Below are 24,754 nucleotides of genomic sequence, written 5' to 3' on the forward strand. Positions count from 1 at the left end.
AGGAAGTTCACATTTATAACTCTACACAATCAATTGACTTATTGTTGATAAGAGATCATAAATATATTGTATTTTATAATCAAAGCGATTATCAGAAGTCCACATTTATATTCAGTACAATGAATTGACTTATAGTTAATGAGAGATCATGAATTCATTGTATTTCATAATTGAAACGATTATCGGAAGTTCACATTTATATTAAACACAATCAATTGACTTATTATTGATGAGAGATCATGAATTTATTGTATTGCATAATGGCAGATATTATCGAAAGCTCACATTTATATCTAAACACAATGAATTGGCTCATTGTTGATGAGAGATCATGAATTAATTGTATTGTGTATTCGAAGTGATTATCAGAAGTCCACGTTTATATTCAACATAATGAATTGACTTATAGTTGATGAGAGATCATGAATTCAATGTATTACGTAATTGAGGCGATTATCGAAAGTCCACATTTATAATCAACATGATGAATTGACTTATTATTAATGAGAGATCATGAATTCATTGTACTGCATAATCGAAGATAATATCGAAAGCTCACATTTATATTCAATACAATCAATTGACTTATAGTTGATGAGAGATCATGACTTCTTTGTATTGCATAATCGAAGATAATATCGAAAGCTCACATTTATATTCAATACAATCAATTGGCTTATAGTTGATGAGAGATCATGACTTCTTTGTATTGCATAATCGAAGATATTATCAAAAGTTCACATTTATATCTCAGCACAATAAATTGACTTATTGTTAATGAGAGATCATAAATTCATTGTATTGCATAATTAAAACGATTATCAAAAGTCCACATTTATATGCAATACAATGAATTGACTTATAGTTGATGAGAGATCATGAATTCATTGTATTGCGTAATCGAAGAGATTATCAAAAGTTCACGTTTATATTCAATACAATAAATTAACTTATAGTTGATAAGAGATCATGAATTCATTGTATTACGCAATCAAAGCGATTTTCGGAAGTCTACGTTTATATTCAACATAATGAATTAACTTATTGTTGATGATAGATCATGAATTCATTGTATTACGTAATCGAAGCAATTATCGGAAGTTCACATTTATATTATACACAATGAATTGACTTATAGTTGATGAGAGATCATGAATTCATTGTATTGCCTAATCAAAGCGATTGTCGGAAGTCCACGTTTATATTCACAAATGTCGCAACTAGTGACATATATATTGCAACATGTACCAAACAAGTTGCAACAAATGCACTAAATAAATTTCTCCCTCGATAAAATTATATCAAAATGATGCAAATGATGATCACTTTGACTAAATTATATGTATGTGTTAGTGCAATAAATGTGTTGTCGTGGCCGTAACATCACTATAATGCACCGACGTAGTCACTTTATTTACAATTATCATTTTGTTTTTCCTTTTTTAAATTTTTTAATGCTCTGCTACGTTACATGTTGCATAATTTTACTCACAAGTTATAACATATGTGTGAGATGCTACAATTAAAAGAATATTAAACCATCAAATATAGTATTCTAATATACTCAGCATTATAACATTGTTTGTCACCAAATTAATTTTAAATACAATAATTTCCATCAAATTGATCAATTCATTTGGAACACTATAATGTCATCAGGTTTGAATAATTAGTAAAATAAGGGAATGTCGAAAGTCATTAAAGAAATCTTGTGTGATACTTGTGTTCTGAATCCCACAATATTAAGAAGAAGGTCCATCTATTGCACAATTCAACATGAGCATCCTCATATTTGCAGAAAGTGGAACTGGCCTGATGGTGATAGTAGTGACTATGAACATATAGATTTTGAATGTCATGGTTGTAGTTTTCATGTAGAAATTGAGTGTATTGTTAGAGATTCGGCATTCTACCCATGGACGGAGCCACCTTATGCATAGGGTGGTCTAGTGCGCACCCTTCTATTATTGTATGATAATTTTTACAGATATTTTATACCTTTTGTCTAAGTTTAAAAACTGATGTAATTTATCTTTTGATTATATATAGTACTGTGCACAAGTTAATTTAGAAAAGTAATATATTCAAGATCGTATGAGTGTCAACTTGAAACTTCTTATTGATATGTTGCAACATGTGACTCTAAATCGCAACATATGAGCCAAATATTGCAGAATATTGCTAAGAATATGTGCACAAGTTAATATAGAAAAGTTTCAAAATTAATAATGTATGACTAAAAAGTTGCACCATATGAGTCACAAGTTGCAACATATAACTAGCAAGTTGCAAATGTGTCCCAACATATGAAAAGTATATTGCAAAATATGGGTGATACATTTGTTCAACTCTTATCCCTCCACTAGGGGTTTTGTAACAAAAATTAAAATTTTTACACCAATGTTTCGCATAAAAAACAAAGAAAAGACAAAAGTTTTCTCTCTCCTCTTGTCATGACCCAAATTCAAGCCATGATAGCACCTCTATAACCCCCCGAGTAGGAAAGCCAAACCCAAGTCAAGCGGAGTCAAACCTCAATCTAATTAAATAATTCATACCATAAGAAGGCGGAAGAAAAAAAAATATATCAAAAGAAAAGTTGGGTCACGGTATAGATATGTAAATACGATGCAAAATATACAAAAGGTCCGATAGTGACAAAAAATGATAAATTGACACTAGAACAAACCCCGAACGTGGTGTCACCTATACAGGTCCTAATAAGTACAAAATCTAACAATGTGTATATATACAATACAGATCTGACGATCCAAAAATACAAGTGTGAGTCAGTACAAAATAGGAAAAGTGGCAATTCTCTAAACGCCGGAACCTCACCACAATTCGAATATGGCACCGCTATGGATGATTAGGCGCACATTAGGATGGCTCGAACTGGGAACTGCATCAAAAAGAGGCAGAAGTGCAGTATGAGTACCAAAAGATAGGGTACTTAGTAGGCATCATAGGTCGACCGTGCTCAAAAAGAGTAAATATATAATAAGCAGCACGATGACACCACCAATAATAAGAGATAAGCATAAAGCTATAGTTACGGGGAAAGCGGTACGGGAAGAATCATATGGTAAACAAGTAAATCCCAACCAAACATGTAACCATATCAATAATCTCAACCCACAAAATACTAGAGGAATACATAAATATAAAATAGTAGATATAGATCAATATTTTCTTAAACGTACCATGAAGCGCCCGAAATTTACACATCGAGCTTCTCAATAATAATAATAGTAACCTAAATATATATCAACGGGCCACCCAAAATCATGCCACGAGCTTCTCAATAATAATAATAATAATAATAGTAATCCAGATATGTATCAATGGGCCGCACGGAATACACACCTTAAGCTTCTCAATATAAAATGCCATAAATAAAATATCACTGATATTTTCTTAATAAAATGCTTACCCTTATTCATCAACCAAAAGTAGTAATCTCATCATTTTGTTCTTTCTTAAAAAAAACCACCGGCAAGGCAAATCAATACAAGTAGTATGTCAAAATCATATATCACTCAAACCGAGTAAAATCTCAAAAAGGGCACAAAATCACTAATCTGAGACTCCGGTGTACCGAAAGCACGGCCTCGGGCCTAATATTTTAATATAATAAGTAAACAAGGCATAAGCATAAGCCAAAATCATAACAAGTGGATAATCGAAACTAAACAAGTCAAACAAATGTCATCCTAAATTTCAAATCACCTACGAGCAATTTCAAATGATTCTAAACGATGTAAACAAGTCAAGATGTCACCTACACTAAGGATCCAATGACTAAAATCCCAAACTAGTCACCAACGATGATCATCGACTCTAAATTGCTCAATGGGATATCAACACTTAAATCACCAACCTAATCATACGTTACTATTCAAATTATACCAATTCTAACCAAGCCAACTCTAACAAGAGTAAACCATAACCTACCCCAAGCCGGAAACTGCACCTAAACTACTAAACTTGAGACTTTTCTTTCTGGGATGCCTTCAAACGATGCCACTCTATCAAATTATCGAAGAACACATTAAATCAAAGCCAATGATATCCATATTAATATAATAAAAAACCAAACTAAAATTGGGTTAAAATTCGACATTGGGGCCCACACTAGAAATCAAAAAATCAACTCTTTCACAAGGTCTCAAATAACTCAAGGAACTTGTACCCCCCAAAAGTACATATTCCGAGCACTAGAAGAGCTCAAACAACCCCACCAATTTCAAGCCCTAGAATAGTAAAAAATGCAAGGAAACAATGGGAAAGGGTCTCGAAACATCTATGTAAGTATTTCAAACACACTGGAACAAAATGATCAAAACTGTCAAGAATTACTCTCCAAATCACTCTTTTTCAGTCCCAAAATGGGATTTAGGCCGCTGAAAATGGTCATTTAATTCACTGAATTTAGAGGATTTGTTCATCACAATTGGGAGCTGAGATCGCGATCGCGAGTCTAATCGAGTTAATTTACCATAATCGCAATGGTGAATAACGCGATTGCGATGCCCAAGGTCTCAGGCCTTTGCAATGGTAGACCCTTGGGTAATGAACGTGATGCACAAAAGTTACTGCACCCTAGATAAACTTTTGGAGAAATGGGATTTTCTTTTATGGGGGTCCAAAATTCATTTGGAACCCTGCTAATGCAAACTGACTGTGCTACCTAATCAGAAATGGTATTCCAAACTCAACGTAATCGACGGAAATTCCAACGGAGGTCGTTTTGCTAAAATATTGTCCAAACTCAATACTTTCTAAAAAAGCATTTAAAACGCACAAATGACCTAACATTCATTTTGAGTACCTCGAGAACTGAGTCAAAGATTATTTAAGACCAAAATTGGCGTTCTAGAGATAACCTCACTGATGGAATTTTCATCCGAGCGCTCTTACTCAAAATGTTGACTAAAGTCAAACTTGGCCAAACTTTAAAGTTCAAATGACAAATCGCAGAAACTCAAAATAAAGACACCAAAACCCAAACCAACCTTACTTCTAGACCAAAATAGGCCTTCCGGATCTGATGGAACCATCAAAATTCTAATACGATGCACGAATCTCTGAATGTTGAGTTAATTCAACTCTTTCAAGCTTTAAACCTCTAAAATGGTCAAACTACCTCAAAACTCAACTGAGCACCTTAGGGAGTGTGCCACCCATCCCAATATCACATAAGAGCTATAAAAAAGTTATTGAGAGGGGTAAAAACTCTAAAAACATGCAAAGGCACAGAAATGACCTTGGAGGTCATTACAACATCCACTACTAAAAGGACTTTCATCCTCGAAATTCAAAGAAGAAAAGATACCTAATGGCTCAAAAAGATAAGGATATCAGGTTTGTATGTCCTACTCAGTCTCCCAAGTCGCCTCTTTGACCAAGCAATGCCTCCACTAGACCTTCACCGATGGAATCTCTTTAGACCTCAACCTCCTAACATGTATGTCAAAAGTAGCCACAGGCTCCTACTCGAAGGCTAAGGACTCATCAAACTAAACGAATCCCATTGAAGCCTGTGAGACTCATCTGGAATGTACCACTACAGATAAAAACATGAAACATAGGGTGAACACCTTAAAGTATTGGGGACAAGGACAACTCATAAGCTACCTCCTCTACCTATCTCAAGAACTTTAAAAGACTGATGAACTTGGGGCTAAGCTTACCCCTCCTTTGAATCTCATTATGCCCTTCATGGGCAACACTCGCAGGATTACTTGGTCTCCAACCATAAACACCAAAGGTCGAACCCTCTAATCAACATAACTCTTCTGCATACTTTGGGCAGTACAGAGCCTCTCCTGGATCATACAAACTCTATCCACTCAATAAATCGGTGCCTTAAGGCCTAACCTCAAAAGCATCAAACCAACCTACTGGGGAACGATATCTCCTACTATACAATGCCTCAAAAGGAGCCATCTCAATGCTTAAATAGTAGCTATTATTATATGTGAACTCTGCCAAAGCCAAGGACTAGTCCCACTGACCATCAAAATCAATAACACAGGCCCATAACATGTCTTCCAAGGCCTAGATAGTTCTCTCTAACTGATAATCAGTTTAGGGTGAAAGGTTGTGTTGAGTTCAACTCGAGTACCCAACTCTCTCTGTATAGACCCCCAAAAATGCAAAGTGAATAGAGTACCACGGTCTAAAATGATAGATAATGGCACCCCATGAAATCAAACAACCTCTCAAATGTAAATTTAAGCCAACCTCTAGGAAGTATTAGTAGTCTGGACTAGTAGAAAGTGAGCAGACTTGGTAAATCGATTTACGATAACCCAAATAGAATCTAAACCTCAGGAGGTAGGGTAAACCCACTATGAAGTCCATATCTATCTACTCCCACTTCCACTCTGGAATAGATTGTCGCTGGGTCAAACCACTATGCCTTTGATGCTCGAACTTAACATGCTAACAATTCAAGAACCTATCAACAAAATCTTCAATGTACCACTTCATCCCTCACCACCAATAATGCTTCCATAGGTCATGATAAATCTTCATCGCACTGGGATGAATGGAATATCTGAAAAATAGCCCTCCTTAAGGTTGAGCCTGACTAAATATCCAACTCTAAGAACACAAATACGATCCTCAATCCTCAATATCCCCTTCATATCTAAGGTCGCCTTCGTAGCCTCTTGACTAAGTACCTTATCACGAATCACCCTCAGCTGTAGGTCTTCAAACTTATGTGCCTGAATCTGGTCTAACAAGGAAGACCTAGCCTCTACACAAGCAAGTACCCTAGCCAACTTTAAAATATCAAGACGAACCATCCAGTTAGCTAAGGACTGAATGTCCAAAGCTAAAGGTTGCTCCTCAACCAATAATAATGTCAAACTCCCTATACTCACCACCTTCCCGCTCATATCATCTGCTATTACATTTACCTTACTCGGGTGATAGAGAATAGTGACATCATAGTCCTTCAACAACTCCAACTAGGTGTTTCTGTTTGAATATGTACTGAAGACTATGGTGGTCAGTGTAGATCTCACAATGGGCTCCATATAAGTAATGCCTCCGAATCTTAAATGTGAAGACTATCGCCGCCAACTCTAAATTATGTGGGGTAGTTTCGCTCATGCAACTTCAGATGCCTGGAAGCATATACAATATCTCTTCACTAATATATTAGAACATAATCCAAGCCAATACCTAAAGCATCACAATACACTATAAATCCCTGGTCCTCAACAAGAAGAGTAAGAATCAGAGTTGAAGTCAAACAGGCTTTGAGCTTTAGGAAACTCAACTCATACTCATTAAACTACTAGAAAGGAACATTCTTCTGAGTCAGTCTGGTCAAAGGCATTGCAATAGAAGAGAACTTCTCCACATATCATCTGTAATACTCGGCTAACCCGATGAAACTACGAACCTCAATAGGAGAGGTGGGCCTATCCCAATCACAAACCGCCGCTATCTTTACTGGATCTACCATAATCCCATCCTTGGACACCGCGTGCCCTAAGAATGGCAAAAACTCAAGCCAAAATTCATACTTAGTGAATTTGGCATACTAAAACTAACATCGTAAAGTCTGAAGTACTATCCTCAGGTGTTGCTTATACAGCTCTCTGCTCCAAGAGTAGACTATAATTTAATCAATGAATATAATGACGATGGAGTCCAAGTAGGGCCTAAACACATGGTTCATCAAATCCATAAATATTGCAGTGGCATTAGTCAACCTAAAAGACATGACCAGGAACTCATAGTGGTCGTATAAAGTACTAAAAGCAGTCTTCAAATGATGCCACTCTATCAAATTATCAAAGAACACATAAAAATAAAGCCAACGATATATATATTACCATAATTAAAAATAAAACTAAAATCAGGTCAAAGTTTGACATTGGGACCTGCACGTGAAATCAAAAAACCAACAATGTCATAAGTTCCCAAATAACTCAAGTAACTTGTGCCCATAAAATGGGCATATTCTGAGAACCGGAAGAGCTCAAACAACCCCACCCATTTCAAGCCCTAAAATAGTCAAAAAAGTAAGAAAACAACAGATTTAAGCAAAACTTACAAGGTTTGTAGAACGAAAAAGGATCTCGAAACGTCCCTATAAGAATTTCCAAAACACCAAACAAAAATATCAAAAATGGTCAAGAATTGCTCTCCAAATCTCTCTTTTTAAGTCCCAAAATAGGACTTAGGCTATTGAAAATGGCCATTTAATTCACTGAAATTAGTGAATTAGTTCATCGCGATTGCGCACTGGGCCTCGCGATCGCAAAGTCTGATCCAATTATTCCATCGCAATTGTAATATTTAATTACACAATTGCAATGTCCAGGGTCTCACGCATTCGCGAACCCAGACCCCTAGGTCACGAATGCGATGCACGAAAGTTCCTGCACTAGTAGGTCAGCTGGTGTTGAACTTTGGAGAAATGGGATTTTCTCTAATAGGATCTAAAATTCAATCGGAATCTTGCAAATACAAATGGACTATGCTACCCAATCAGAATCGATGAAATTTCCAGCGGAGGTCATTTCGCTGAAATATTAACCAAAGTCAACACTTTACAAAGAAATCATTCAAAACACACAAACGGCCTAAAACTCTTTCTGAGCACATTGGGAATCGAACCAAAGGTTGTTCTCAACCAAACTCGATGTTCCATAGCTAACCGCTCTGATGGAATTTTCATGTGAGTGCATATAGTAGAAATGTTGCCCAAAGTCAAACTTGGCCAAAACTTTAAAGCTAAAATGACAAATCGCATAAACTCGAAATGAAGACTCCAAAACCCAAACCAACCTTTCTCCTAGACTAAAATGGACCTTCCAGAGCTGATGGCATCATCAAAATTCTCATATGATACTTGAATCTTCGAATGTTGAGTTAAGTCAAGTCTTTCAAGCCTTAAGCCTCTAAAATGGACAAACCACCTCAAAACTCAACAGAGCACCTTGGGGAGCATGCCACCCATTCCAACATCACATAAGAGATATAAAGAAGCTATGGGAAGAGATAAAACTGTAAAAACATGCAAAGGCATAGAAATGACCTTGGACGTCATTACACCTCTTTAAATGTATTCACATATGTCAAATCAAACCAATAAAGAAGACATTTATTTTCTTTTTCCTGCTCATTCCTTTTCACTCTGTTCTTCATCTTCCTCTTCATCTCAAATCTCAATATAACTTCCTTCATACCTTCCTTTCTTTTTCCTTGCGCTTCACTTTGTACAACATAGCGTAATCTGTTGCTCTATAGTACATCCATTTTCTCATCGTTGCCAGTCATTCATTTAACAAATTCAATGTAATTTTTTTAGGGATTTCAAATATTTTTTGCTTTTCTGGTTATGGTTGTGTTGTTGTTTTGATTCTGTTGAATGCGTTGTTTTTTTGAGTTTTGGTTGATATATTGTTTTTCTAGTCTTGTTAATAGTCACGAGTTGCAGAACATCACCCATGTGTTGATTGTATTAGATGACTAATATTTTTCGATATATGAGTCCCTTGTTGCATTACCCCATAACTTGGAATGCGCATATCTTTTTATTACATTTTTGTATACATCTGAAGAAACCCTAATTTTTTCTAGCTATGGGTTTTGTTGTTGTTTTACTTCTATTGAATGTGTGGTATTTTTTGGATATTGGTGGTTATGTTGTTATTTTTGTCTTGTTAAGAGTCGTAAGTTGCAATATGTCACCCATTTTCTTTTTGTCAAAGCTAATCCATATGACCCAACATATGGATCATCTATTGCAACAACCCATAACTATAAGACCTCGTAAAGTGAGAAGATGAAAAAAGAGAAAATTCAAGGAAGATTTGATCAGTTTTGAGTCTATGAACTAGTCTACGACTCATAGAGGTTCTTATGAGTCGTAAAGATGACTCATGGAAATAAAGTTAAGGCTGAAAATTTAATAAGGAAAGAGTTTGGGTCTATAAGTTATTTGACTACTCGTAAAGAAGTTTATAATTCATAGAGATCAGTTGTAGTGCAGTGTTCGAACACCTGTAAATACTGAGCCTCAGGATCACTACTATGACTGATAGGATGAGTCGTAGGGAAGACTACGACTCATAAAAGTGAGTCGTATGCAAACTTCTGAGACCCTCAAGTTTGCAGGTTTTAAAACCTGTAGGATGAGTCCAAATGAGGACACGTAGTCATGAAAACGAGCATAGAAATGAATCATAACAAAATTTTAGAGAGTTGAATTTCAGGGTCTTTTTCCAAAACCTACAGGACAAGTCATCTCGATGACTAATCACTATTTCTACGACTTATAGGAGTCATACGTAGAGTCAAAATCCTGGTTTAATAAGGGGTAATTTCATCTTTTCCCAAGTTCAATTCAATGTATCTTAACACTATTATGGCCAAGTTAAAGCCTATAACTACCCAACCCTTTGAAATTTCCTCCATTCTAAATCATTCATCTAACTTCTCCTAAGGCAAGAACACAAATTCACTCAAGGTTCTTCTCTAAGTTTCAAGCTAGGGTTTTAATTCCACTAAGGTTCTTTATCAATTCTAAGTGATTTCGATCAAGGTATGTGGGTATTGATCCATGGGTTTTGTTCACCCAAGGAGTCCCAAAGTTTTCTCAAAGTTTCCTTAAATTTTTAATTGTTTATGAACCCTAGTTTTGATGAATTGCATTGAGTTGTTTCAATTTCATTTTGAATTGTTATCAATGATTATTCTATGCATGTTTTTACGTGAATTGCATGATTTTAAGTTGAATTATGAATGCCCATGCATAAGGCTACTTCAAGTTATGATTATGAAGTTACAGATGATTTTCATGAGTTTATTATTAGTTAAAGGATTTTCAAGGAAAGTTTTTATGAATGAAGTTGAGATTTATGATTAAATAATGAAAGTTATGATGATGATCAATTATAATCTAAGATAGCTATTATGGTGTGATAAGTACAATTCTCATACAGTCGTATTTAAGATGGTGATAAAGATAATTCTCACCAAAGTTATGGATTTCTATGAATTACTAAAGTTAATGAGCTACTCTTATTATGTTTTATAAAGATGAATTGATGGGTAATTACTATATTTTCCTATAATTTTATGATCATGTTTTAATGAAATCCATTGGGATATTGACTAAGCACTGAGAGGAATTCTAGGTGGAGTTCAATATGGTAATGTAGTTAGTTACCCAATGGAATTCTAATAGCAACCTAAAGTCCCAAACTATGTTTCCCACTTACATTGCCTTCATAGCCTAGCTAGCAGATCCACATATAGCTATTGAGTTAAAGTTGTTGTTCACGGAGTATACTCTTCTCTCGATGTGGAGTTACATCGAATTTCATGTTATAGCTCGCATTGTCTTAAGATGTCGATTAAAGGTCTTATCCCACATAAGTTGAATGTAAAGATATGAGATTTAATATGAAGTTTTATGATGCATTGACCATAGGTTTCATATGTTTTCAAATGATTTTAAGCTTTATTCATGTTTATTATATTGGTCATGTATCTTACGTCATATTGATCATGTCATATTACTTGTTCATTCATAAATCACATACTTAGCACCTTCTATGTGCTAACGCATATTTTGCCTACATTGTCTCATAATGTAGGGGTGGACTCGATCATCCTATTTGTGGCTAGAGTTGTTTTAGTTGTCAAAGAGTTGGTGAGTCCTCATTTCAAGGACATGACTTTCTTTTAACATTGCTACTTGATTTTCTCCTTATGACTTAGGTGAGCTAGGAGCTTTTCCTAAGCCCTCATCAAGCATAGACTTAGAGGCATGTTTAGACTTACATTTTTGTAGTCCATTTTGGACATTGATGGAGTATTTCTATCTCTTAAATTTCACTTTTGAGTTATTACTTCTACTTATCTTGTTATATTTCTTTACCTTATGTATGCAATGTATGCTAAGATGGCTTGGTTGAGATTTTTCATAATCCCGATCGACGTGTTGCATCTAGACCCTAGGCTTGGGTTAAGACAATAACTTGAAATATGCATATCTTGTTATTCCTTTTTTATACGCGCCTCAAGAAACCCAAATGTTTTGTCTCTATGGGTTGGGTTATTGTTTTTGTTCTATTAAATGTGTGGTTTTTTTGGATATTGGTGGATATGTTGTTGTTCTTGTCATGGTAAGATTTACAAGAACAGTGATAAAAATTCTTGTCTACCTCTATTTTTGCATATATAATGACTCCAACGAAGTGAAAAATTGGACAAAAAATCCAATAAAATAAAGAAATAAAATAAGAAGTAAGAATCAGGAATATCCTTTAGTCAAACTATTTAATTAGTACTATTTTTTAAATCAGTGATAACTACATTGTCTATCTATTATTATTTTTTTGCAGAAGCAAATCCTCCAGCGCAACCAAATATTAGAGAATCAACAACAAGGGAGCAAAGAACTAGAACAGTTTAAAGAATCAGCAATCTAATGTAAATGAGCTTGCATCCCAATTAGTATCTCAAGTAAGAGAAGGAGCAGCACGTCAAGTAGAAGGAGTTTCTCCGTCCTCCTTTATTGAATTAGAGATCCATGCTCAATCCTCTAAATAAACAGAAGATGGAGGAGAGGAAAAAGGAGATGATAAGGTCGAGGAACAAGATGAAGAAAATAAAGATGATGAGAAAGAAGAAGAAAAAAGATAAGGCATGGTCCAGGAAGAAGACAAAGAAAAATAAAGATGCTCAGAAAAAAGTAATAAAAATAACAATGATGAAGAGGAAGAAGAAGATCAAATGTCTCTTACTGAACATAAAAAAAATAGAAACTAAAACATAATAAAGACAAAACTCTTGGCAGACATAATGATCCTACCACCTCTTCATGTCAAGAAGTAATAAAAATTGTCGATGCAGGCAGATATTTTGTGCATCTCTAGCCTGATGCTACTGGTGATATCACAATATGGTCAGCCTTGGGGAAAATTTTTGACAAGTTTATGGTTGATATAATCCAAAAGTAAGGTCTAAAAGATTTTTTAGGAGTAGTTATTTTGGAAAATATCTTGATTTGCTTTTAGATAATAATACCCATTTTCAAATGAGAATGGTATATAATCTTCTGGAAAAAAAAGATTTATTTTTGAAAATAATGAAAGGAAGGATGAGGTTTGGATTAACTACTGTGGCATGCCATTTTATTTTGATAGAAAAGAGTTTGCCATAGTGACTAGACTAAACTATCATTTTCCTCCTCAGCCCATCCCTAATTTTAAACCACCAAAACAATCTCGCTAATGAAGGACCGATCAAAAGATAGAAGAAGCTAAGGAAACAACAACTAAAGAAGATTTAGGAGATAAGGACTTGGTGTCCCTTATTTGTCCAAGCTTCAAGAATCCCAGATTGATAGCTCTGTTGAGTGGGGAAATCATCTCAAAGAAGTACAAGGGGTCATTGTGCTTACTTTGGTTTGTACATAATATACTTCTGCCCAAAGATCTCCACAACAACATCTCCATTAATTTGGTGAAGTTCTCATAGGATATAGAGGCCATCAACAACTATGCTTGGGGTCATGAAAGCTATATATTGATGTCAAATACTTTGTTGGATCCATTATCTTCAAAAATGAGCAAATTTTATGGCTTTCCATGGGATTTCATGGTAAAAACACATCTTCTTTGGTGTTTTTTCATATCTTATTAAATAATGCAATAGTTGATTTGTTGACATCTTTTTTTATAGGCTTGGACATTTGAAGCCATTCCTCATTTGAGGAAACAGATAATTTCCAAGGAAGAGCTATCAACCCCAAGAATCCTGAGATGGTTGCCTGCCAAAAATAACAAGAATCCTCTGGATCTTTTTAATCCACTAGATGATGAAGTAAGAATAAGTTCTTGAAAGAAGAGTTAGATATTGCAACATATGAGTCAAATATTGAAACACGTGAGTCAGATGTTACAACATAATGTCCTAAATTCACATGCTTGACATGTTGTAAATTCAAACTCATATGAAGCAATATATGATGAGCATAGTAGTCCACTTACAACTGATGGGTGATATGTAATAACTTAGGAGTGATATGGTGTAACATGACTGTCATATGTTTCCACTTTTGACTAATATATTGTGATAGCAGAAGCAAATATTATGACATATGGGTCATATGTTCCCTTGAAAAATTAGCATGGTTACCTAACATACTCTTATTTAATTATAGGTTTGTAATGACCCTATAGGTCATTTTTGAATTAAAGTATTCATTCCATTATTTATAGCATTTATGTAGAGACCCTAAGTCATTTATGACTTGCTGCCACTGACTGGTCAGTCTTCTGGTCATTCGTTTGAGTTTTAGGCTTATTTTCCTATTTTGGAGCTTTTATAACTTGAAAAGTTGAATTCGGTTATAACTTTAAGAAACTGGACTAAGAACAGAATTCTAATAGTTCCATCAACTCCAAAATGGCCAAATTAAGCTAGTAGCATGGTCGGTATGAGTATCAAGGAAATTGGTACGAGTTTAAGACCATTTGGTGCTTTTGCCTTTAAAATTTGACTTATAGTTGATTTTGGTCAACATTCTTGAAAAACACACTCGAATGAAACTTTTAATAGTGTGGTTAGTTCTAGAATGTCGAGTTTGGTTTAGAATGACCCTTTGTTCACTTTTTGAGGCTTCTGATCTAATTTTGAGGCCCGTTGCAGAATTTGGCTCAAAATGGCCCTTGGGTGTGGGACCCACTTTCAATCATAACGACCTCCTATGGAAATTTTGACTATGCCATTGAGTCCAGAACGTCAAATTTGATAGAGTAACATATTTCATTTGCGCACAAGGGATTCTGAATGAATTCTGAGCACCCCGTCGGCGTATTTAATCTTGGTGAAAACTTAGCTTTTAGTTGATCTCTGGTTCATGAAAAATTACTCTCTGCGATTGTAGGCCCTTGGTCATGTTTGCAGAGGTCTACAAAGTTGGTCTCTGCGTTCATGAAGCCTTGGTTGCATTCGTGGAAGTTTAAGTCCGGTCTCTGCGTTCACGGAGCCTTGGCTTCATTCACGGAGGCTTAAATTCTTTGCCTCTGCGATCGCGGGCCTCTAGACACATTTGCGAAGTAAAGTTTCTTCACCTCCATATTCGAGAAGCACTATATCCACGTTCACGAAGGCCAATGTTCTGGTCTTTTATTAAAGACCAAATGATTTAAACTCATTCTTCAAATTTCCAACATAGATTTCTCCTCCATTTTAAGCTCAAATTAGGTGATTCAAGGTCCAAATTCATGAGATCTTTGTAGAGAATCTAGTGGTAAGATCGGGCACTTAAGGAGAAGCTTAGTATGAGGTAAAAATTTGAATTTAGCTACTGGTTTAGTGAATTTCAGAGTGGTGATTTGTTGAACTTTGGAGAATTGTAACTTGGTCAACTTACCCCATCTTTAGTGATTTTTGAGGCTAGATTGTGGGGTTTTTCATAAGGATCATCATGGTATGTTTGGTTTGGGTCATGGGGGTGTCGTTTGTGAGAAATACCCACGTAAACAAGTTGCCATTTTTATCTTTTAGTTCAAATTTCGTGAATTTTCATTGTATGCTCATTTTTCATAGTTTCTGAACCCTATAATAGTTATTAAATTGATTTGTGATCTTGGAGAGATGTTTAGAACCTATTTTTGGGGTCAATTCTAAAATTCTAGATGTGGGTCTTATATTTTCTGTTTGAGACCCCGAAATTGGTCCATCTCCGAATTTGATAATTTAGTGTCATAACGATCGTACTAACATTATAATTCTATTGTTGATAGAGTGAAAGCATTCAAAGGCTGCTCGGAAGGGAAACGCTCTAGTTTCATGAGTTGGAGCGTGTGTGGTCATCTTATAGGTAGGATGTGGTTTTCCCTCGTGAGACTGAGCATGTTTAGGTAATTGTACATCGAGTTATATGAGTTTGGTGAGGTTGGGGGTCGAGCATGATAAATTCCTAGAATCCATGTCCTAGGCATTATTTAGGGTAATTATTGGACTATGTAAGCATATCTCCTATGGTTATTGGTTATTTCTATCTTGCGATAAATGTTGTCCCTGTGGTTATATATTTGGAAGCATGTTTGGCCTTAGTCTAGGCTTAGACTAGTATTGCCTTAGACTTGTTTGGTTTTGGTGTCGTTTTGCCTTAGAGCTTTTCTGATGTCATTTTAGACGGTTAGCTCCCTATAGACTGACATAGCATAGTTGAGTCTGATAGTCTTGTGACCTTACCTCCATAATGCCCTATTCTCCTACCGGTCCTATATCACTCGGTTCTTGATTGTTTGGACATTTTCATAATGATTCGAGTTATATTTGATTTGAGCTGGAGCGGTGTATTGATGATACTCAATTTGGGGGTACTCCCCATAATGCATGATTGGTCGTTGATTCTAATTCGATCAGAACCCTTAGCTACAAATACCCGATCAAAATATGTGGTCTAGCTCACTCGTGTTCAGCTCTTTAGCCACAGATACCCGATTAAAGTCTTTTGTCCAGGCTTCCTTTCTATAGATACCCGGTTAAAGTCCACGGTCTAGCTTACCCGTGCTTGACATTTGGCTACAGTTATGCGATTAAAGTCCATGGTCTAGCCTACTCATGTCGGCTCAGTGGCTATAGTTACCCGGTTACAGTCCATGGTCCAGCTTGCATGTGGTTAAATTCTTGATTCCTTGATGAATTTTCGGGATAAGTCTTCATCTACTCTCAGCTCTGGGTTGAGGGGTTGTAGTTTTGAAATGGTTCAGTTTAATTCCGGCAAATGGTGATATTATTGAAATCCTTATATTTGTGGATTTACCCATCTCCTTCTATATATATATATATATATATATATATATATATATATATATATATATATATATATATATATTTCCTGTCTTTTTCTTTTTGAGACAGCTCTATTTTTGTGGTCCACTTTTAGGACTTGTACTCTTTTATTAGCAGTTCTTTACATATGACTTTCAGGTTGTAGGAGGGATCCTTTTGTTGTATATATATATTTAGTTGATTCCTCCCGTTCGTTGTATCCTCCTATTATTGTATTACTATTTTAGATTAGATTGTTGGTCTTGTACCCTGACATTCCATTACTTGCAGTTTCAAAATATGGTTCAGCTTGCCTACCGATGGGTCATAGTAGGCACCATCATAACATAAGAAATTGGATTGTGACAAGGTTGTACATTCGTGGATTGTAGAAATAGAAAAAGAGTTGCAAATGTCATTCCTCTTTACTCTAGGTCTTGTTGAAATCCTATTTGATCTTGTGGTGGATAGGGTTAAAAGAGAATTGGTTGGAACAACAACAATCAAAAAGAGGCTTGTTGATTCTAGTCAGCTTGTTTTTTCAGACGGGGATATGGTTGACGCAGTTAGACTGTTTGGTAGGTTTGGGGATGAAAAAGCAAGGGATGGTGTTGGTGGTGTTGGCATTGGTGGGGATGGGGATGGATATGGGGATGGGCTGAAGAATTTCTTGATTTAGCTCCACAAATTTCAGGGTATGCAATGAATTTTTCTACTAATAATTGTTGTGCCTGTCAAAGTGAGAACTCCAAGGCAAAAGATGACAATGTTGTCAAGACTCTTCAAGAATTGACTGAGGCCGTTAAATAATTGACATCCAAGAGGGGTGTCTTTCCATCAAATAAGCTACAGGGTCCATATACTACTCCTCAAGCTAAGAAGAGAAAAAAATTCCCTTGCGAAGGAATTATCCAATATGAAAAAAAAACTATTGGAGAATTGCCGAAGGCCATAGGAAAGAATCCTCCTCTGAAGACGGTGAATATTTACAAATTTCTGCCAAGGACAAAAAAGAACAAATTGATGGCACTGATAAAATCAAAGGATTGCAAAATTTACTTTATAACTACTATAGTGGGAGGAGTGAATAAGTTTTTCCAAATATGACTACCTTATTTTAGATTTCCAATCATTACTAACTAAAATTAATTATTATTTCAGTATATCGATAAAATTATTTCCCTTATGCGGGAGAGGAAAATCCAATTCAATGATCAATATGATATACGGGATAGAATCTTGGATCTAAACTTCTATACTTCCTTCAAAACTCGTTATCAAGTACTTTGCGATGAAGCAACAACTCCTGGTGGCAGAAGGTTAAAGGAGTTGCTTGCATTTTTTAAATGGGACAAAGATATTCTTAACTATTTTAGAGGAAAGAGAACATTTTCCATTGGCATGTATTGGATAGGGGAAAAGAGGATTCTAGCAATCATGTGTTTAGAGAAAAAATATTTTGCGACTCTTGAGATCCTCTTGTACGAGGGAGTCATGAATGTTTGTGACTACAACTTGCCAGTTTTTGAAGATTTTGCGTTTCTACACTTCATATAGCCTATGTTGGATTTATTCCCAATCATGTTAAGGTAAAGTGAATTCATGAATCATTTTCCAAGAAAATTGCTCAACGAATCATGGCGTTTCGCAAAAGAAAATTGAGCTTCCAACCTCCCCAAAAATAAAGTAATGCCGCGTGCGGATCATACTCTCTTGCATTTCTGGAGAAATTGTTACGGTACTACTATGAATTTCAAAAAGACTTTATTAGTGATAATACTATTAATATAATGCAATGGGTTTGGGCTGTTGGGATAGTATCCGAGAGCTTAGAGCCCTAATGGGTAAGGTGTTATCATAGTAAATCAATGTTTACTAGTTGCCTTTTACAACTTCATGTGATGGTTTATTAATCATCACAGTTCTGTATATTACTCACAAGTTACAACATATGAGTCGTATGTTGTAACACATTACTCGTGTGTAGCATATATTAATATTAATAAATGGTTGTAAGACTACTAAATGAATAAAAGCAACAGAAGAAATAAAATGAAAAAGTGAATCAAGATCTAGATGGATCCCTACCAATATTTTAGTAAATTATCTTAAGAAATTTTCGTGATTAAGACATGTTTACCACAAAATGAAGAATCAAAAATATTTTTCATATGCTTCAAATTGTTAAAATTAATTTTATATTTTGTAAAAATAAAAATTAACGCTAAGCCCTTTGCTTTAGTTGCTTCATGCTAAAGCCTGCACTGTAGGTGAGTCGTTCAAAATCTTCTTGGATTTGGTAGATTTATGGAGAAGGGGATCTTTTAATAAATTTATGACAATCCATTTCATTAGGTCATCTCGGTCAGACTTGAACACAACCAAAGTGGTGGTTTGAACTACTTAATGCAGACTTTGGAGATTGGACTTCTTAGCCACTATAAATACACTCAAGCCTCATTCCACTTCTATATGAATTTTTCTCTACTCTCCATCCTTAAACCTAATCATGTCTTCCCAAGCAGATCAAAATAAGGAGAAGGAACTCCTTAAGAGTGAACTCTTGTTCATAAAATGCGTTATGGAAAGTGATCAGGTCTGGGAGAAAGAACTCCTTAGGAGTGAACTCGATGTTCTGAAATAAGTTTTTAGAAGCTTGGGCAGGATATGTGGACGTTGATGCGTTAATTCATTAACTTGGCTAAAGAAGTTAGGAATCTGACCAAGAAAGGTGGTGATACACGATGTGGTGAGGGGTTGGCTAAACTTGTTAAGCAAGAGACCCCGCAATGTGCTTGTGCCAGAGGGTGGCATAATGGGAGGTAGTAATATTGTTAAGTTTTTTTGTGTTGATGTTATTTTGTTTGTTGGGGAGAAAATGGTGCCATGGTGGTTGGTAGTTAAGTTCTTATGTTTGTATATTTTTTGTATTGGTAAATATTCAATATTTGTGTAGTAACTTATGATGTGAAAATCAATATTTTCTACCTTCTAGACATTTTCTTATTTAGAACTCATTAATAAGCCTTAATTTTAAATTGTCTAATTTATAGAAGATATATGACAATATAAAGCTCCAGCAATTTGTAATATCATTTTAAAAATTAGATTTGCACATCAAAATTATTACTCATCTAACTTGCCAATGTTAACTTATAGAACGTAAAAAGTAATTTAAAAATAATTAACATTGAATACAATGTGTTATATTTTAGAAGTCAAACTATAAAGTGATATATTTGATAAACTAGCCGCAAAAATTATAAACTTTAAAAAGTTAATTAAAAATAGAAAGCATTTGTTACCACTTATTAGTCAAATGTTGCAACATATCAGTCACAATTTGCAATATTCGAGTCTTTTTATGAGATTTATGAGTCACAAGTTGTAACATTCGAGTCTTTTTGTGCAACTTATGAGTCACAAGTTGCAACATATTGATTATATGTTGCAATATTTGACTCATAAGTTGCATCATAAATGTCATAAGTTGCAACATATGGGTCACAAATTACGACCTATTGATGACATGTTGCAAATTATTGGTAGAACAATTATTTGTAGTTCAATACATATAATGCAAACCAATAAAGTAATACTAACAATCCAAACTAAAATTACATGTAATTATACATACGATAAGATTGATCTGTATAAACAATTTCACAATCATAACTACAAGCATGACAATGAAAAAAGAAGTCTTCATTGTCGCTATCAATGGGCTAGCTATTTTGTCGTTGAAATACAGTCAAGGACTTGGTCCTCAAGGTACGCACAACCTTTTCAAAACAAAATTTTAAAGGACCTGATCCATAATAAAAACCATTTGTCCTATTGTTCCATTAAATGAATGAATATGAATATAAAATGGGAAATTCATAACTCTGTGCCTTAATGATTACCTCTCTTTTCAAAAAACTAACAAACGTCATTTTGACTCCCCCCATCACTCTTTTCCACGTATAAACCATCCATCTTCCTCTTCTTGATCAAGAAAAACTCTCTCCTCCATCGTGAACGCTTCCATTCTCTCTACTAAAATCACCCAGCTAAGACCAGATGACATATCCACCACCTCTTACTCCTCAAAAATCAGATTCCCTTGACTATTCTTGGACATCTGATGAACAAGAGTCCATTATTCCTCCTCCCACTAAGCTTCAAACCTCATCGCAAGCGATGTCAACATAGATAGTGATAGCAATATCATACTCAACCCTAAGTGTAGTCAAATAGAGTCCATACCCATCCCTGGCACCAAAAAGAAAGGAGATGTCAAACCGTCAAGCAAACCAAAATCCACACCCTCTAAGTCTTCCACTCCATCTCCATCTCTTCTTCCACGAGTCTGCTTTATCATAAATAGGGCTACCGATGCACTTAGAGAAGCGGAATTACAACGAGTTCATGTGGCCAAAGTAAAACAAAATATTAGTAATGCTAACAAACCAATAGATGTTGACGAAAAGAATGAGGAGGTGTGTACTCTACAAGTTGGGAGAAACAAGAATTATGAAAAGTTATTGTGTTTAGGGCCTCATGCATACTATGCAACCCAAACCTTTCTGAAAGAAAGGGTGTTGGATAGTGAGGTAATGTCAAATTCTTTTATTTAAATTTTCAGTGTAGGCTTAGTTTTCAGGGATGAGACCATTCATTTTTTGCTTTAAGTCCTCAATTTTATAAAAATGAAATTGTCAAATTTTATGCAAATTATAAAATGTTTGATGGGTTCGTGGTGAGTAGCAAGGTAAATGTAGTAGATATAATGTTTGATTGTGAAAAGTTATGCGAAACCTTGATTGTTTCTTTGAGAGGTTTGAAGGAATATGTATGGAAAAAGGATAAGGACTACATGCTCACAAGCAAGTTCTCACAGGAAAAAGAAATTAGGGTAAGGAGGAAAGTGTTGAAGGGAGAAATGTCTCCTCTTCATAAACATTTATTTGAAATAGTAAACAAGGAAGTACTGCCTAGGGGAGAAAGATGTCATGAGGCAAGCTTTATCGATATGGGTATCATGAATTCCCTTGATTTGAATGAAAAAATAAATCTACCTACACTCATTATAAAACATATGGGGAGGGTTACTTCACCCAAGACTGACCCTCACGGGCTAGCTTATGGGTTCTTGCTAACACAGGTTTTCAAGAGTTGTAGGGTGTCGTTGGGCGAAGGGTTAGCTAGCACAAAGAGTGAAAGGATTACCCTGTCTACATTGGAGTAATGTGACTATGTAGCGGATTTTGCAAGAAAGAAGAGTAGTAGCCCAATGACACAGTCTATCTTGAACTTGGATGTTGCCTTTAAAGAGAATGCTGAACTAGGACAAGAGAATCCTTTCTCTAAGGGACGACTGGATGCTTCCCAAGCACAAGTTGACTTATTCAAGACTAAGATGATAGAACAACAGGGACAACACCTCCACCATATCTAAGCCTTGATGGACCTCCTTTCCAAACAAAAGCCCCCCCTCCCAAATCTGTCCAAAGTTACTTCCTAATATTTCTACATCGCAGTGACCATCTTTTATTCTCCTTTAAGAAAATATTTTGGTTTTAGTTGTAAATATTTCACAATGTTTTGTTTAGGGTCACTATGTCGCTTAAATTGTGCCTGCTAAGAGTAGGCTGGATGTTTTGCATTGCACAACTTTTGTTGCATCTTGAATGACTAATCCTTTTGGATCTTTAGACTGCTTCTCCTGCAGGTGGCTCGTTGTCTTACTTATTATTCCTATTTATTGCACTTCACTGTCTTATTTTTTAATGATGTCAAAAGGGGGAAGAAGCTGAGAAGTTGATTCTTATTCACAACTATTTCAGATGATTGATTACACTAATGAAAGTATTTCTTTACAAACTCTAAAAGTGTCAAAATGAGATGTGTGGCAATTTAAAGTTCCAAGTACTTTGTAATATCATTTTAAAAATTAGATTTGCACATCAAAAATATTACTCATCTAACTTTCTGAAGTTAACTTATAGAACATAAAAGTAATTTGAAAATAATTAACTTTGAATACAATGTGTTATATTTTAGAAGTCAAACTATATAGTGATATATTTGATAAACTGATAGAAAAAATACTAAAGTTTAAAAACTTAATTAAAAATAAAGAGCATTTGTTGCAACTTGTTAGGCAAATGGTCCAATATATTATTCACAAGTTGCAACATTCGAATCTTCTTCTGCGAATTGTAATTCTAAAGTTGCAACATAAATGTGACATGTTGCGAACATAAATGTGATATGTCATAACATATGGGTCAAAGTTGCGACATATTGATGATATGCAGCAACTTATTGATAAAACCATTATTTATAGATCAATGCATATGATGTTAACCAAAAAAATAATAACAACGCTCCAAACTAAATTACATGTAATTATAATAAGGATAACATTTGTCTATAAAATCAATTTCATGATCACACTACAAGCATGATAATGAAAAAAGAAGTCTTCATTGTCGCTATCTAATGGCCAGACATTTTTGCGAATGCAATTTTGACGTTGAACAATGCAACAAATGGGTAGTTCGGGTCCCATGAATAAAGGATTACACACCATATTTGCCTCAAAATTCCTTTGAAACCACATCGGCAGTCCCTTATATTTCTAAGGGGATTCGTTTCTTTCATGTTGCCAAGAAACATTACCCCTTTTCGCCTATCTTCACCACCCTGAAGATTGAAATTACAGCAGTGGCATACAATACCTTAAGGTGACCTTTGTTTGCTCCATTGCATGTTCCTACTATGGTTACTGAAAAATTCTATCTACAAAAACCACAGCGATAAACTCAATTAATTTGTCACTTAAATGCCACACACATACGAAAAGAAAATTAAATTAATTATTACCACACATTTTCGGTACAAGGCTTCTTTATTTTCGGAATCCCTATATATCTCCAAAATATTATTTATCCTTTCCATCTTCTCCACATTCCATGCACTTAGAATCGGAAAGTCTACTAATGTTAGGTTCTCATATATATATATATATATATATATATATATATATATATATATCGCTCATTTGTGATTTTCAAAAATAACTTGCAACTATAAAAACTAAATCAGTTAGTAAAATAAAATTATATAGTTTTGCTAAATTGAATATATATATATAAATCCATGAACGAAAATAAAGTAACTTTTGCAATAATTTCTATAATAATATGGTTCGAAAGGGATTCAAATAAAAAAGAAGACTTTTCTTCCATGACACTTCTTTTTTTTGCATTCCTCCGCATCGTGTTTATTTTGGTAAGTCGACTGAGTAGGATTATGAAATCTTTCATTTTTTGAGATTTATAAAAGTGAGAATAGCTTGAAAAATTATAACTTTTCGGGTTCAACCTATTGCTGAAATGGCAAAATGAAAGGATTTTTGTTGAAAAGCTTTGATGGAAAATGAAAGGCCTTTTGAATTAATTTTAACAAGATTGAAAACTCAACATTCTTTGATTGATTAAGTATCCTATTTTAATTTAACATTGGACGTGGAGAAGTGCAACCATGTAGAATAAATGCATTGTAGTAGTTTTATGCAGTACTTAATGGTTATTAATAACATGTTATAACCGTAATAAAAAAAGATTTTTAGTTTATAAAATGAATTCTATTGCAGCGTAAATGGTCAAACGTCAAATTAGTAGTTCATATGTCATGTGTTCGAGACTAGCTTAGGTTCCCATTTTATATTTGTTTAAAGTACATTTATAGAGGGATAAGTTTCATTAGTTAAATAAGTACATTTATATGTCAAACTATAAACTGATAATATGTTGATCATACGTAATGATATTTTAAATTCAACATATTGAATTTACAAGGTTCCTACGAAAACATGTTGAGAGACTAAAAGTGAGAGAGAGGTTAAAATTAAGCAAGACGTGTCTTAATGTTTTTAAAT

This window comes from Solanum dulcamara, chromosome 4 (genome assembly GCF_947179165.1).
Source record: "Solanum dulcamara chromosome 4, daSolDulc1.2, whole genome shotgun sequence".
Taxonomy (NCBI): Eukaryota; Viridiplantae; Streptophyta; class Magnoliopsida; order Solanales; family Solanaceae; genus Solanum; species Solanum dulcamara.